Genomic DNA, 16,908 nt, shown 5'->3' with positions numbered 1-16,908 from the left:
ATTACCGAGGAAAGCTTTATGCCTTTCATGTTCACTGCTGAACACCCTCCGAATGATGTTGGGTTGTGCCTAATTTGTGAGCAGAAAGTTATTTCACCTTGTGTGCTTGTGGCACAGAGCTACTAGTCACATATTGTGAAGGTGCCCAATCTCTATGAAAGTGATTAGGAACAGATGCCAGGGACAAATTTAAATTGGCTTTTAGCCAATCCCTGCGACGCTGCGTGTGACCAGAAGTTTTCTATGTTGTCCGTCTAGAGCCCAATTATGCATGCTGAAGGACACTGTTCCCACACTGTTTTTTTTGCACAGTCCATTTTATTTGTTTGTAGTCTTATGTTTTAAAGCATTGGGTTGATGCTTCTTTGAAAGGGGAGAAATTCTGTTAAACTTTGTAGTGTTTGTTTATTCTTCAGTGTTGCCGGTGCGCCGCTTTATTGCTTTGGCTGTGATGCAAGGCGCGACCAGATTTATCTCGATTGATTGCATCCAGGCGGAGCCGCTTCTACGTTATTCCAGAATGTTCTAGTAACTTTGCACGCTTTATCTCGAAAGTTCGCTATCAGCTTTAAATTCAGCATGGCCAAGAGCGGCAGGCATTCTGTCCGACCGCAGAGTTCGCCTGTTGCTACGCCGCCGCGGAGTCATTCAGTTCTTTGCTTGTGCAAGTCAGCACAAAAAGAGTTTCGGTTAGAAGCAATTTTCGCTGTCTTCTTGCTCTCCGTACTGCAGTCACCACTCTGTGACAATATTTGCCTAATTTGTATGGAAGGTGTGCACCTTTTGCTGCATATGTCATTTGAAGTTTATTTCCTTGTGCTGTTCTCGATTATTGTGAAACATCTCTGCATCTCTGTGTTGCACTGTTATAGGTCATTGTATATAGAAGAAGCATTCTGTCTAATGTCCAGTGTGTAGTCCTGTTTGTAATTACTAAAGTTGAATGTGGCTTCTAATCGCATTTTTCATATGCCATGTATGGCCTAAGGCTCAAATGTACGTGTTCTGGTTTGTTATGTGAGATTGTTAGTTTGTTATGTGAGGTTTGTTAAAATAGCGCTTCATTTGTAGTGTAAATAAAGAATTATGATGTTTGATATATAATTTTCACACATGTTTATGAAAACATGTTAGGAGGTTACCTTAATTATCATTCTACTCAACATTGTTTCACAGAGGCGATTAGATCTAGAAGGGCGACCTTCTGCTGCATACGTTCAGCTTGAATTGGTATGTTGAGGCATTTGCATCAGCACATAACATCCAGTGAAGCAAAGTTAGGGCATGCTTAAGCATGAAACACTTCTGCCCTTCGCTTTACCTGAAAAATGGTTGGTATAGTTCTATACTGCACTTTGTGATCAGTGCGACGTGCGTTAGACAAGAAGTCCAGATTAGGATGGATTCACTCTGCCAATATTTGTCTTTCCTGTGTATGCCCCCAAACTAAAGTAAACTAAATTAGGTACTGCAGTGTAGTTGTATACGTTTACAACAGCACACTAACTTCCTGTGTGTGTCAGCCAGAATGTGGTTGATTGGTGTCCAAACCTTAATGCCTATTAAAAGTGTTTTTCATGCCAAAATTAACCAATCCACTCTTAAGTGCAATTGACGACCAAAACAGTGTGCACACCACAACCCATGCAGTCTGGTGTATGCACTACAGCACAGTAACACTGCACGCTGTGGGTACCAAAATACACCAATCAAGTGTGGTGTGCATGCTAAAACACACCAACGCTTTCTGGTGTGCACGCTACAACACGCCAACCCGTTGTGGTGTGCCCGCTGCAGCACACCAACCCAGTCTGGTGTGCACGCTGCAACACACCAGCCCAGTCTGGTGTGCACGCTGCAACACACCATCCCAGTCTGGTGTGCACACTACAACACACCAACCCATTCTGGTGTGCACACTACGGCACACCAAACCGGGCTGGTGTGCACACTAAGACACACCAAACCGGGCTGGTGTGCACGTTACAACACACCAAAACGATCTGGTGTGCACACTACAACACACCAGCCCGGTCTGGTGTTAACATCAGAACACACTACAGAAGCTGGTGTTCACACTAGGAAACACCAGAACACACCAAGCCATCCTGGTGTATTTTTCAACTGGGTCTCTTATTACTTCCAGCACCTGGCTACCAATTGCGAACTGCTGTTCCCTTGCAAGGCTGCTGAACATTACTTTGGTTTTCTGCATGTTAATTTTTAGCACCACCGTTCTGCACTGCCTGTCTAATTCATTCATCATGCTTTGCAGTTCAGGTCCTAAGTGACTTAGCAAGGAAATGTCATCAGCGAATCGCAAATTACTAAGGTATTCTCCATGAACTCTTATCCCCAACTGTTCCCATTGCAGGCCCCGGAATACCTCCTGTAAACAGGCAGTGAATAGCATAGGCGATATCGTGTCTGCCTGCCTGACACCTTTCCTTATTGGAATTTTATTGCTGACTTTATGTCAGCAAGAACTATGTTAGCTGTGCCATCGTTAAGTAGCCGGCCAATAAAATTGACTTCTGCCTACTGAACAGTAGAAGATCTAGCGGCCTGGTTTCTTGCACACCACATGGGAAACAAACCTGTACTAATGAAAAGGGATAGCACCCTGGAATTATCAACTCACAGTCTAGTGCAGAAAACTAAAAAACAACATTAGCCCTGTGGAAAAAAGTTTGAAGCAACCAGAATGAGGAACCCCGTTCTCTTGACTGTCGATCTTGGCAAAGTGGCGAATAATTTTTTAAATGGAAATGTTTTTCAGGCGGAAGCCAAGTTTCTTGCAAAATAATTATGTCTGGATATGTTGTGAAAAGAGGTAAAGTAAATGCGTCGAAGCTGAAATGAGTGACCGAGAGATCCATTGGAGTATTCGTAACACCCCTATGGTTGCGTAATCTGTGCAGCAGCAACTGCCTGCCCCAAAATATTTTCCTTTGGCTTAGAGCCCTGCTGTTGTTTCTTTCATTTAGGCTTAGGATTTGGAGAAGATGAATTAGACATATGGGAGCCACAGCGTTTGAGGACTCGCGTATCTGAATCCACAACCTCTGCATCATGAGGCACATCATTCGAAACACCAGACATATGAAGAGGAGAATAAGCACTGATTTCTTCCTCGGGCGGAGACATTACCGACAAGGAAGGTTTAGTCATTAACGAAGACATTCGTGACATGTGAGAGGTCATTACAGTTTGCATGGCCTCTATAATCTGCGTAGCCAGAGCGGTAGAGATGCACTCCGTGTCAGTGGATACAATCCTTTCAACCATTTTAGTTATTGAGGCTTCCACAGCAGTCACTATAGCCTGAGAAATAGACGTATCGAGTGAAAATTCTCAACGGGCTGCCACACCTGCATAGCCATGCGCTCTTTCTTTAATTTCGATTATGGCTTCACTCCGCGAACAGCGTTTGCGGCCAATTATTTCAATATTTTGGGATTCATGAGCCCGAGAAGGGCGATCCAAGGAATTTGCTGCATGGGCACCCCCACAAAGACAACGTTTGTCGTCCTGTTCTGTGCATGAAGTCGATGAATGGTCATTGCCGCATTTGCAACACCACAAGGTGGACTTGCAACCGCCAGCACTATGACTATATCGCCAGAGGCTGTTAAACTGCACTGGCTTAGACGGAAGGGGATCGACACGGAAGATTAATTGTCATGCTTTAATTTCTGACGGGCAGGTAGTACCTGCAAAAGTGGCAATGAGTGATTGAGTTGGTACCCACACATTATTGAGCTCCCAGCTACATCGATATACAGCAGCAACGCCTGCCGTGGAGAGAAGGTCCAGGGTCTCAGCCGGAAACATGCAGGAGTCGACAGCACGGACTAGTCCATTTTTGCAGGCGAGATGGAAAGGAATGTAGCTGCTAACAGGAATAGATCCAAAAGAAGAGCAGTTTAGAAAGTCCACTGCGCCGGCGAGGTCTGGTGAACGACACAGTATCCCTCCGCCGCCTAACTGCCTTATCTCAGAAATTTGCTCATAGAGGGCCGTCGGTGCCTGAAATCAGCTCGAGCATTCCCTGGGTTGGTCATTTTTATGGCAGCACCAACTTTTGGCACCAGCGCCACAGGAATGCTGCAGACGCCTGAGCGTTGAAAGCCTCCGAAGGCATCTCATTAGGCAATAGCGAAGCCGACCAGGCGCAGCTCCCCCGGCCGAGAGACTGCGTAGATATTGACTCAATTTAACGAACTGCGCGCGTTACAAAAGGCGAAAAGGCGCAGGAGGAAAACAAGAAGAGGATCAGCCACCCAGTACTTATCCGATACCCAGCCCGCGCTGGCCTAACACGAGCGCTCCGCTCCCTGCAACAGCCAGATTCTTCTTTTAAGGCGGAAGCCTTTAATGCCTCATCGTTGTAAGCAGGAGCTGTCGACAGAAATGTCACGCTTTTCAATTGGCCGAAACGGTCATGACGTCACATTGCGCGAATTTCAAATTGGGCCAATAGTACTTTGGCTACTAACCATGCAACCAATTAAAGGGATCGTATAGTGATGCTCCAAGCAAGTGGGACTGAGTTTAGTTAATTGCTTACCTAACCACTTAGTCTAAGTAACCTTTCTAGTCAGACCACATAAATAAATAAAACCGAATAAGAAATTGGCCGAGCTTGGGAATCGAACCCTGGTCTCCGTAGTGCGAGTCGAGCACGCTACCACTCCGCCATGCCAGCTTTTTTTTCTTTATTGCCTGACTTTTGCAAAGAAAATTGGACAAAACAAACAATCAACAAAACACAATAAACGCTACGTACATACGACTCGTGGTTAGCCAGCATGAATCTGGCTCCGTCTAATTAAAATTCAGGCAATGTACAGAGCGGCTCTAGTTTAGACAGCCACTCCGGAGGGTCCGCAGCGGCCCTCTGAATGGCCAGAAACATGTCCATACTTTTGCGAAAGTAAATCCTGGCAGGTCTTGCGTCTCGGTCACAATGGTAGCCGGCCATTCTGGAGCGCCATATACTGTGGAGGCCTGTCAGCATTATAAAGTCGAAAGGCACCCCATCCTCATTTTCAACAGATAAGTACCGAATGCCGTACGGGTCTAGCGGAAATTCTTTCTTTAAGGTTCGCTGCAACACATCCCAAAAATAAACCCTTCCCAACAGTGTAAAAAAACATGGTCTATTGTTTCCGGCTTCCTGCAAATCAAACAGTGAGATCCCCAGGGTAAAAAGAATTCCTTTCCCTCCAAACATTTTTAACCGGTAAGGTTCCGGTGTGCAGCTTAAAAAAGAAGGTTTTTGTTCCTGGCGGCACCTGCATTTTTTTTTCACTCTCTTTAAAACATCTTTGCCTGGACCTCCACTGTACAAGGCCCTGTACAAGGGCACGGGGAAAACTACATCGCACAAAGCACGGTACAGTTTCTTTCGTTTCACAGTGGACAGAAAGTGATTCGAAAACCGCGCGGAAAGAAACCTTACACTGGCAACGATTTCCCCGTAAAAACCGCTGACCCTACTGTAAACCTCAACAGTTCCGACTACGTACTCCGGCAGCAGGCGCCGCAGCCTAACTTGGCATACGATGTGCAAAAACGGGTCTCTTGTGTCCCGAAAAAACAAGAAATGGTTCACCAGCTGCCGAAGAAATAAATGGCCCAGTCCCAGCCCACCTTCCTGTACCCGTCTGAACAGGTTGGTCCGGCTGCAGGGCTCCCTATCAGACGACCAGATGAAGAAGGCGAAAATTCTGTGCAGCTTTTGAATGCTTAACCGTGAACAGTGAGTGCAACACCTGCATGACGTACCAGAGCCTGCTGATGAAGAACAGGTTGCAAACAGTGGCTTTGGCAAAAATTGACAAGATCGTCCCTTTCCACTTATCTGCTCTCTCCCGTATCTCTTTGACCTGCCCTGTCCAATACTGTTCGCTGTCAGGTACGCATCGAGCGGAACGCCCAAGTACTTATCTGGTGTCGTCGTCCAAGGCACACTGGTGAACCGTTCAGGCTTAGACGCCCACCCGCCATGCCACAGCCCGAGGCACTTCGACCAGTTAACCCCGCTTCCCGTAGCTTGGCTGAAATCGCGTACACATTTAACTGCCTCGCTTATGCCTCCCTCGTCCACGGCAAACACTGCAATGTCATCAGCTTATGCTAAGAGCTTAACTTCGGCTGCTTGCAAACTGAATCCGTTTATACTCCTGTGTTTCAGTATCTTCAAACAAAGGGTCTCCACATAAATACAAAATAAAAGGGGGCTAAGGGGACAGCCCTGGCGCACCGAACGCTGCACGCTAATGGGGGCCCCCAGACTCTTGTTAACGATCAATCTCGTCATGCAGTGCCGGTACGCCAGGGCCACACCCTCGCGAATAACAGAACCAACGTTAACATGGCCCAATACTGCGAACAAAAGTTCGTGGGCGACGCAGTCAAATGCCTTTTCTAAATCGATCTGGAGAAATGCCACCTGGCGACCAGTGTCATCACAGCATTCTAAGACACTGCGCGCAACGTGAATATTTGTAAAAATAGACCGCCCTTTAATCCCGCAGGTCTGATGCGGGCCAACTAAGTAATGAATCACGGTCTGCAACCTTCGCGCCAGAACCTTCACGTAAATTTTGTACTCGACGTTCGTGAGTGCTATCGGTCGGTATGCTGTTACCAATCGTAATCTGTCTATGTCGTTCGTTTTGAGAATCAGCACAGTATGGGACGACTCATAGGACGGAGGCAGTGCTTTAACTTTAAAGGCTTCATTAAAGATTACCTTCAAGACCGGGGAAATTACATGTTTAAATTCTTTGTAGAATGCCGCGCTGAACCCGTCCGGTCCAGGCGACTTTCCTAGGTTTAAACTATCTATTGCTTGCTAGACTTCCCCTTGACTTATCTCCTGCTCTAATCTGTCTTTAGTTTCGTCGTCCAGACGCGGCATCTCGGCTAGAAATGCCTCCTTAAATGTGATAGAATCTACTGGATGCGATGCGAAGAGCGCCTGGTAATGCTCGAAAAAAGCTACTTTGATGTGGTTGATGTCCGTTTTTAAAACACCTCCCCATTCTATTTCGTTAATGTGGTTTCTTTCGGCACGGGGCTTATCTAAACCAAGCGCTCGTTTCGTTGGCGCTTCCCCTGCAGCCATGTCTTCTGCCCTTGCCCTCACCAATGCTGCCCGATAACGTTCTGCTTCGATAAACTCTAGCTTTTGTTTGGTTTTTGTTATGTCTTCTATCCAGTTACCAGGCGCTCGGCATTGCTGTTTTATCATCTTCTGAAGCAGTGCCTATAGCTCCATTTCCTGTTTTTTTTTTCCTCATGACGTATACAGGTGGAGCATGGTGCGACGTTTCACGTCTATTTATTAATATTAAACGGGTACATATACTTCAGAAGAAAATTGTTCGGAATATTGTTAATGCTTCACGATTTGAACACACCGAACCGATTTTTGCATCTCTTAGCATTACCCCCTCCCACAAGTTTTTGAAAGTATACTGTTAAGGCGGTATAAAACAAGTATTAGACAAAACAATTCATTTATGCTGAACCTGTCGAACTTAAAATGTAAAGAATAGAAGTACACCACACGTACTGGTTTCACATGGTTTGTGCCAAAAACTCGAACGAATTACGGTCGCCAGATGCTTTGCTATATCCTTCCGTGCTCATTAAATAAGGCAACTAGATTGGTGTAACCCTAGGCACCGTCGGCACTTCGTGTCACGGAGATTTTTACTCATGATTTGTACTTTTTTTTCCCCTGTGTGCTCACTTGCCGTGTACTGTACAACATTCTGGTGCTGCTGTCAAGTTATTGTAGGGTGCGTCGACCTCTGTCAAGCCTTCTCTCTGGCTTTTTGTCGGCGCACCCAACATCCTCAAGATGTTGAATAAAAAAACTGAATTGAATTGTATAGATATCTTGCTTTTGTTAGCCATGCGGTTGGCACATCGCTGGTTGTATTCTGTTTGTTAAGAAGTTGCCGGGGCTAGTGGTACACGGTCATCATTCGTGCTTGTCGGGTCGATACGTGTCGATAGATTTTTCGCTGTGCAACACTGACTGGCGCATTGTTTGCCTGTACGCACCTAATGCGGTTGATGGCCGAGCCGCGTTCTTTGAAAGTGTCGAAGAACGGCTTCGCACGGACATACAGCTCATTGTTACGGGCGATTACAACTGTGTCCTTATTGCGCGCGACAGGTCAAGCGTCCGAAGTTTCCGAGATAAGCGCACTCAAGTGTTGTTACGAATGATTGTTAACGGCAACCTTGAGGATGTGGCTCAGTGTCTTGAAGGAGAGCGTGCTGTAAAGTACACACGATTGGAGGGCTCAAGTCACGCGCGGTTAGACCGCATTTATGCATCCGCGGATACTGTGCCTAAATGCAATACTTATGTAGCACTGCCGGTTTCTTTTCCTGACCACTGTTTGGTACAATGCTGCATAGGAATCGTTAAGAAGGGGGTGGTTTTTCGAGGGAAATGTGGAAGTTAAACGACAAGCTACTTCAGGACGAATTTTATAACCGAGCTGTAAGGGAAGAAATAGCAAAAATAAAACCAAGTAGCAACATGAGGATTTGGCAGCAGTGGGAGCTTACTAAAGAAACTTTAAAATTAAAATCCGCCATGCCAGCTCGATGGTTTGGAATGAACAAAGGTGCGTCTAGTGAATACGGTGTCTTCGTTCACTCCAATCTTCCTTCCTTCCGCGGAGCGATCGCCGGCCGCGTCTCGAGCGGACGCGCCTCTTTTCGGCTCCGACAATTTTCGTCCGGATTGCCGAAAAATTCCCCTACGACCACAAATATTTTGCTTGTACTCGACGGTTAACATCACCCGGCACCCGAAGACATCGCTCTAGACCGGGTGGGCCAATTTTTCGGCCTTTTAGGCCCATTTATGTCTTCATCCCGTGGGAGCCCTTGTCAGGCCTAAAGCCAAGCGCCCGGTCTCCAGCGTTCGCCGCGGACGCCATGGCGGCCTCCGCTCGCCGCGAGTACGATCCCGAGACGATGGCATGGACAGAACTCGTCGCAGAAGCCCCGTCTTCTGCTGAAACCTCCACTCCGACGCAGGAGATCGTAGATGAAGGCCTCTTCTCGTTGGTGGCACTTCGCAAACGCCAGCAGCGCCTGAACACCTCGGCAGTGAACGGACCCTCCGTGAGTGCCCCTGCTTCTGTGCATCCAAACACGTCAAGTTCAAACCATCAGCTTTCGCAAACAGCGGGATCGACGAAATGGCGGCCTACCGCTATGCCTCGACTCCGCAAAGAAGACTTCACGATCGTCATCAAGCCCAGAATGACGGTCTCCCTGAAGACGGTTCTGCAGAACGGTGAGCTTGGTGCTTTGCTCTCCGCCTATGTTAATGCCTCCTCGGTGGACACTCTTAGTATCGGGCCCATCTGGGACCAGAATATCGTTATCGCCACCACTCAAGACGTGAATGCGGCGAACGCGCTCGCTCGTGAATTTACTCTGAAAGCTTCCAAAGGCTCCATCCCGATGGTAGGTCACGCCAAAGTCAACGGTGAAGTCTGCAGGGGGATCATTACCGTCCATGAGCGGGAAACTTCTACCACTCTGAAATCGAAAGTCCAGTGGCGCGGAGGAGAGATAGCCTTCATCCGCAAGCTGGGGAAGTCGACGATTACCCTGCTCTCCTTCGTGGGGCATAAAGTGCCATGTTACGTGCACTATAACAGTGTGGTGACCTTGGTACGCGAATACAAGCGGACTATTCCCGCGTGTTTCCGATGCGGCACCATTTTCCACCGAGTGGACTTATGCCCGGACCCTCAACACAATCGCTGCGGACACTGCGGCCAAACGGTCGCAGTCCTCGAAGATGGCAACTTGGAGACCCACGAGTGCACCCCTTCTGCATCGTATGCGGTGGCGGCCACCTTACGGGCTCGCAAGACTGCAAAGCAAAATTCCGGCGGCTGCAACGACCGGGAAACCCAACCGGTCAACGAAAGCAACGTCAGTGTGCGGTGCCCCCGGGAGCTGACACCACTCCAAAAGGTCCCCCGCCTGGCAACAAGCGGGTGCAAGGCACATCCGGACCAGCGACACCGGCGGGCGCGTTGCCCGGGCGTGTCTCCAAGCCCCCTCCATCAACAAGCCAAAAGTCGTCACGTGATCCAGGCGCACCCGTATTCCAGAACGGAGATTTTCCACCTCTCGAGGGCCGTGCGCTTGGCACACCAAGGACGACATCACAGCCAAAGGTAGGCAGCCGAGACGGGCCTCCTCCGTCCCCCCGCACTCCCGTACCTTCTTTCCCACCAACCCGTTCTCCTCCTCCCCCCTTAACTCTGAGGTTGCGGATCTCCGCCGTGCGCTTGAGACTCTCCGGGCTCAAAATGCTCAACTCCAGGCCAAAATTCATGCGCTAGAAACGGTTCAGTCCTCCCCACCTATTGACCATGTAGCTCCGGAACCGATGCAACAAGTGCCGGTGGACCCGACACCATCTAGCTCTGACGCGCGTTTCACCGCCCTCGAAAACGCCCTTGCCGCATTAGCGACTCAGATGTCAAATTTCGGCCAAATTCAAGAAAATCTGTTCAAGTCAGTCACGGCCACGGTTACGGCCACCGTGACGGCCAATATTAAGACGTGGCTGGAGTCAAACCCCAGGCTTCTACGCCGAATGGGGCCCCTCAAAGACGCAAACCGCCCATCAATATTCAACCGCCCCATCGATCTAACCGAACTCAAGGAAGAGCCGGAACCGATCCAGCCGCAGGTGATGGAACCTGTGCCGGCTCTCCAAGGCAGTCTCCCTTCAGATCAACATGGCTGCGTGCCCTCCCAACCAACACCCTAAAGGGCGCCGACCCCCACAAAGACAGCAAGTTTTTTCCCTTGTGCAATAAAATTGTCGGGGTTTCAAAAACAGGACCAAACGCGCCCACTTAAGGGCGTACATTGACAACCCCGAATACCCCGCCGCAGTCCTTGCGTTGCAAGAAACCGGAGATGCGGTTAAGCTCACGGGCTATAACACTTTTCAACGAGACCCGTTCACCTGTATCCTAGTCCATAAGGATTACACAGCGCAGGAGGTTGATCTCGACCTAAATTTGGAATACTCGTACGTGGTGGTCTCTGTCCTCCCCCTGCGGCGAACAGATAGCCCCGCACACATAATTAATATCTACTGCCCCCCGAAACTCAAAAACATCACTTTTTCTAACATCTTTAGCGCAGCGCTAAGGATCGCGGGTCGCGACCCTCTCATGACAGTGGGCGATTTTAACGCGCCCTGTCTCATGTGGGGTTCTTGGAAGGAAGAGACGCGTGGTCGTAAGTTGGCGGAACTTATATCTACGCTGGGCATCACTCTTCTAACCGACCCGGTCCACTCAACACGTGTAGGGAACTCCGTCACTCGGGACACCTGCCCCGACCATACCCTCGTGAAACACATCCAACACGCAGAGTGGATCAACACCGAGGACACCCTCGGTAGCGACCACTGCATACTGGAAACTGTCATTTACACTCGGCCCTTACGTCGCCCCCTTGCGCAAGCCAAATTTCCCGACTGGAACGCTTTCCGGCAGGCCCTCCCAGTAACTTCTCTCATGGAACAGGACTACTCCACTTGGGCACACGGACTCATGCAAACACTCCGTTCGCACGAAAAGCATATCCAGCTTACGGAGCGTGCACCTGACGTGGATAATCACCTAATGCACCTCTGGGAAGCTCGCCGCAGCCTCACTAAGCGATGGCGGCGGCAGAAACACAACCGTAAACTCCGCGCTCGCATCTCTAACCTCACCCAGCAAGCTGCCGAGTATGCTGCCCAGCTCGCACACACTAACTGGGTAGATCGATGCAACAGCGCAGCAAGACAGACGTCCAGCCGCAACACTCGGCGGCTCTTCAGGAGTGTCATAGACCCCACACATACACGCTTGGAAACCCAGGAACGCATCATTCGCGCGATACACAACTTTGAAGGAAACACGAAGCAGCTAGCGAACACCTTGCGCTCACAATACCTTAATCAGGATCAAGACCCGCGCGGGCAGGATTATTCGTATGCAGGCTGGGATAATCCGGAGCTGGATCAACTTTTCCAGCTTCACGACCTTCGCGGGGCTCTTGCCAAAATGCGCAAGGGGACGCCGCCCGGGAGGGATAAGGTCACAGTCAAATTATTGGCGAACCTTCCTGATCGGGCATACGAAACCCTACTCGAATATATTAACGCCATTTGGACCGGGGACACTTCGTTGCCACCGGATTGGAAGACATCATTGGTAACCTTTATCCCAAAAGCGGGGAAAGCGGTAAACACAGACAACCTCAGGCCCAGCTCCCTCACTTCATGGAAACGATGGAACTGATGCAACTGATGGAAACGATGGTCCGTGACCGCCTCTCAGAATATCTCGAGAGCAAAAACTCTTTTGCCGGCACCATGTTCGGTTTCCGACCCAGTCAGTCCGCACAAGACATCCTTTTACAGCTTGATCACGAGGTTCTCGAACCCATAGAACACCCACACAACGACAAAATAGTCTTAGCACTCGATCTCAAGGGTGCGTTTGACAATGTTAAACACGGCGTCATACTAAAGCACCTTAGCGAGACCAACTGTGGTCCTCGTACATTCAATTACATCAAAGATTTCTTAACAGACCGCTTGGCCTACATACGTATACAAGAGACCGAGTACGGCCCGTACACCACAAGTACACCACAAGGCGCTGTGTTGTCTCCGCTTCTCTTTAACATTGCTATGATGTATCTCCCGGCACAGCTGGCGGCTGTCGGCGGTGTTCAGCATGCGCTGTACGCCGATGACATCACCATCTGGGCCACTACGGGAAACATAGGAGAGATGGAGGAATGCTTGCAAGCATCGGCGAGCATAGTTGACAACTATGTCACGTACTGCGGCCTCCAGTGCTCCCCCTCCAAGTCTGAATTTGTTCATATTCGATCTTCTCCGAAATGCAAAATCTCCGTTCAGCTTTCTCTCGCAAGAGGCCCCATCCGCGAAGCGAAGGAGCTAAGAATACTCGGTCTCTTCATTAATCAACATCGTAAGGCAGACACAACTCTTGCCAAACTCCGCAAAGTCGGCGACCAAGTAGGCCGAATGGTTCGCCGCGTTTCCAACAAGCGAGGATGGTTGCGAAGTAAGGATGCGATGCGGCTCGCGCATGCCTTCGTAACTAGTCGAGTACTGTACTCGACTCCCTACCTCCGCTTACGGAAACATGACGAAGATTGTATTCCGCAAAATCTTCAAGAGAGCCCTCGAACTCCCGATATCCGCTTCCAACGCGCGACTCCTCTCGTTGGGGGTGGTGAACACCTATCGAGAACTCCGCGAGGCGCATCTCGTTAACCAATACACGCGTTTCGCCCAGACCGTGTCCGGCCGCCGCCCCTTGGACCGGTTACACATCAGACATGATCACCATACCATGGAACGGGTTCGAGTGCCAGAACTGTGGAGAAGCGCCCTCTACGTTCGATCCCTTCCGACTAAGATGAACAAGGAGGACCATAATGGCCGGCGCCAGGCGCGGGCGAATGCCCTGCACCGCCACTATGGCTCAAAGAAACACGTCTTCTACGTCGACATTGCAGGCCCCTAACGCTCCAGGGGGGAATGGTACACGGCTGCAGTCATACACGAAGGAAAACAAGTGGACGGCCTCTCGTTCAGAGCGCCCAACTCAACGCATGCGGAGGAGGTGGCGATCGCCCTCGCAGCCTCCCATCCCGACTCTAAATTCATCCTCACAAACTCTCGCGGAGCCTGTCGTAACTTTGAGTTCGGTTGGATCACTCCACTCGCTCACCAAATTTTACACCGCAGTACCCGCGACGACGATCCAACTCATCGCTCAATCATATGGGTCCCCGGCCACCAAGGCATGCCAGTTAACGAAGCCGCCCATGAGGCAGCCCGCGCACTCACTCACCGGGCACCAGGCGTCCCTTGGGAGGAGCTTAACGCAGATCACAGCCCTCTCCTTTCTTTTAAAGAAATTACTGAGCACTATCGGGCCGAACACCGGCGATACCCAATTCCTATGAAAGGACTGGGTAAAGCTGGCGAACGAATTGTCCTCAGGCTCTTTACAAACACCCTGCTGTGCCCGGCGGTTCTCAAGCACTTTAATCCTTCTTTTGACGGCCGCTGCTCATTCTGTGGAGAGGTGGCCGACACCTTCCACATGGTTTGGGCATGCAGAAAAAATCATTCTCTCCCCCCGATCACCCCTTCCCCTACCCGAGAGGACTGGGAGGCGGCCCTGCTCAGCTGTGATGAACTATCGGCCCAACAGGCCCTGGTTCGGCTGACTTGTGTAGCGGTCTCGACGAACGGGATCCCGGAATGAGGGACTCCGCCTAGTATTGTAAGGGGTGAGACCCATTAGGGGCCTCTCCCCGAGCACCTCTCTGTACATTACTAAATAAATGCTTTTCTCCTCCTCCTTCTCCCTTCCCGTTACGGCGAGGTTTAGGTGTCCACCGAGATACGAGAGACATATAATTACCTTTCCTCAAAAACCAATTTACCGACGAGCAAGGCGTATTTGTCCGCGTTTCAGATTGGTCCAACTTGTCGAGACGTCACCGCGCGCGAATTTTGACGGGTGTCCACCGAAATATGGGAGACAGTTACTGCGCAACTTCCTTTCCTCAAATACAAATTTCGACTAGTGTCTACTCAGATATGTGAGACAGTTAATGCGTAATTTCCTTTCCTCAAATATAAATTTCATTTTTTTCTTCTTCTTCTTCTTCACCATATAAAAATGGCACATACCAAACATTACTGCCCCTCTTTCTTCTTTCACTCACACTTCCTCCCTTCCTGTACGGCGCGGCTCAGGTGTCCACCGAGATTACAGAGAATTACAGCCCCATTTCCTTTCCTCAAAAAGCGTTGCGTTCAAAGGGCAACGCATCGCGCCGAACGGGTGGTGGCGTTCTTTGGACTCCGTAGCAGCGCTACAACACGCTGTCGCGTTCCACTCCTAAAGGCGAAGCTTAAGCGTCATTAATTGGCAGTTAATTAATGCGCCAACAAAATGTGCAGTGAACAATCGCGTAGCAAAATGCAGCACTGCGGCTTTCGCCTTTCACCACTTTAGCCGCTAAAGTTCCTCGTAATTTTTTTGTCACAATATGGGCGGCCCTGGAGTGCCCGATGCGTCGGGCGTCCATGAAGACGATTCTTAGATTCCATTTCATGAAACCCTGGCAGAGATCGTCCGTGGGGCTGCCGTCGTAGGCTTGGTAGATGACTCATTTGATGGAGTGGTCGGGTACCGCCATGTGTCACGCCGCCTCGAAGTCGTTGACCCCTGTCTTGAAGACTTTCAGGTTTGCGCCGCAGCTCGTTGGTGGCTCGGCCTGCAGAACGTGATCATGTTGTTCGAGGTGTTGACACGAGTGGTCTCTTCTGCTTGGGTGCAGAGGAATGGAATCTTGACTGCGTCGCAGGCGGCATGTTGAAGTTGGCGAGGTTCAAAGTCGTTTAATTTCCAACCTCGCGGATGGTCGACTATTTTATAGCCATCTGCAGGCAGGCGTTGGAGCGGGGCACCTTTAGGGGGAGCAGGCGGCCTCTTCCTCGTTTTGGTGGGACAATTTCCCGCCAACTTGCCTTCGGCGTCATGCTCTGGCGGTGGCGTTGCGTTTCAAGCGTAGTGCTGGGTCTTGCTGGCAGAGAACGGTCTCCCATCACAGAACTCAAGCTCCGCTGACAAAATAGTTTCACCCTGTCGGCGTATTCCATCTTGGCAAGTCTTGGGGCGAGCTCAGGAGTGAGCGTGGATCCCAACGGCACGAACGCCGCGCTGCGTTCGGCTTAAGCTAGGCCTAACCTGCGACGCCCATGCTCGATAGAAAAAGTCTATTAAATTAGCAAAAATTGTTCTAACCTGGTGAAAACCGGCGTCCACAAGCACGAAATGACGATCCGGATGTCTTCGCAAAAGCTTTCGGCACTGTGGCAGACTATATCCGCTGGAAAGTGGCTTCGTGGCGGGAGCCCATGCGAAGCACGTCCGCAGAGGTCGAGCGCCATGAGGGACTCCACTGGGATGCACATAATAGTGGCACCCACGGAGGGGCGCTTGAGCGCTGAGGTGTTCACGCGTTACTGGCGTTTACTTCCTGTTTTAATAACTATACAAATCAGCTCTAATTTTAGAGCGCAGCTCTTTGGCGCGCACTTCTACGTTTCGCGGCGTCGCCGTCGCCGTTGTCCGTTGTAACCTGCAGTGGACAGCTTAATCGCGCTTTAAGCTGGGATACCAATGGTTCGGGAGCTTGTAAAGCAAAAGGAAGGCGCTTAACTGCCCTCTTAATACAGTGGACACCTCAGTCGCACTTTAGGCTAGGTGGCGGTAGTGACAGACGTGCGCTGGACGCGTTCCCATTGACAGAGTTGTGTCATTGTAAAAAAATAGCGGGGGCTTAGCATTGGCTAAGGCTGGTAGGTTGCGAAAGCGAGCGCAGCACCTCTAAGCGAAGGAACGCAGCGCGCCGAGTCTAAAGAAGGAACGCAGTGCCCCGCGTCTACAGGTCACGCGTGGCTACCGGCCGCTGCGTGAACACTCGATTTGGTAGCCCATCTTTCAAACTGGTATGACGTCACGCTAAGACGTCACTATGCGTGACATGACTTCAGAGGTCATTCTAAATGTCACGCGTGGCTACCCGTCGCCGCTGCGCGACGATTTGACTTAGTACCACATCTCTCACCCTGATATGACTTTAGAGGTCATTCTAAAGGTCAAACGTGGCTACCGGCACCCGCTACGCGAAATGCCGTTCATGAGCATAGTACTGCTTTCGCAATAAAATGGAAGTGCACATAACTGTCTCCTTGGGTCAATGGACGCCTGAATAGCG

Source organism: Amblyomma mixtum, chromosome 2 (genome assembly GCF_055824585.1).
Source record: "Amblyomma mixtum isolate Tamu chromosome 2, ASM5582458v1, whole genome shotgun sequence".
NCBI lineage: Eukaryota > Metazoa > Arthropoda > Arachnida > Ixodida > Ixodidae > Amblyomma > Amblyomma mixtum.
The sequence above is the reverse complement of the archived record's forward strand: the minus strand, read 5'-3'. Positions refer to the sequence as shown.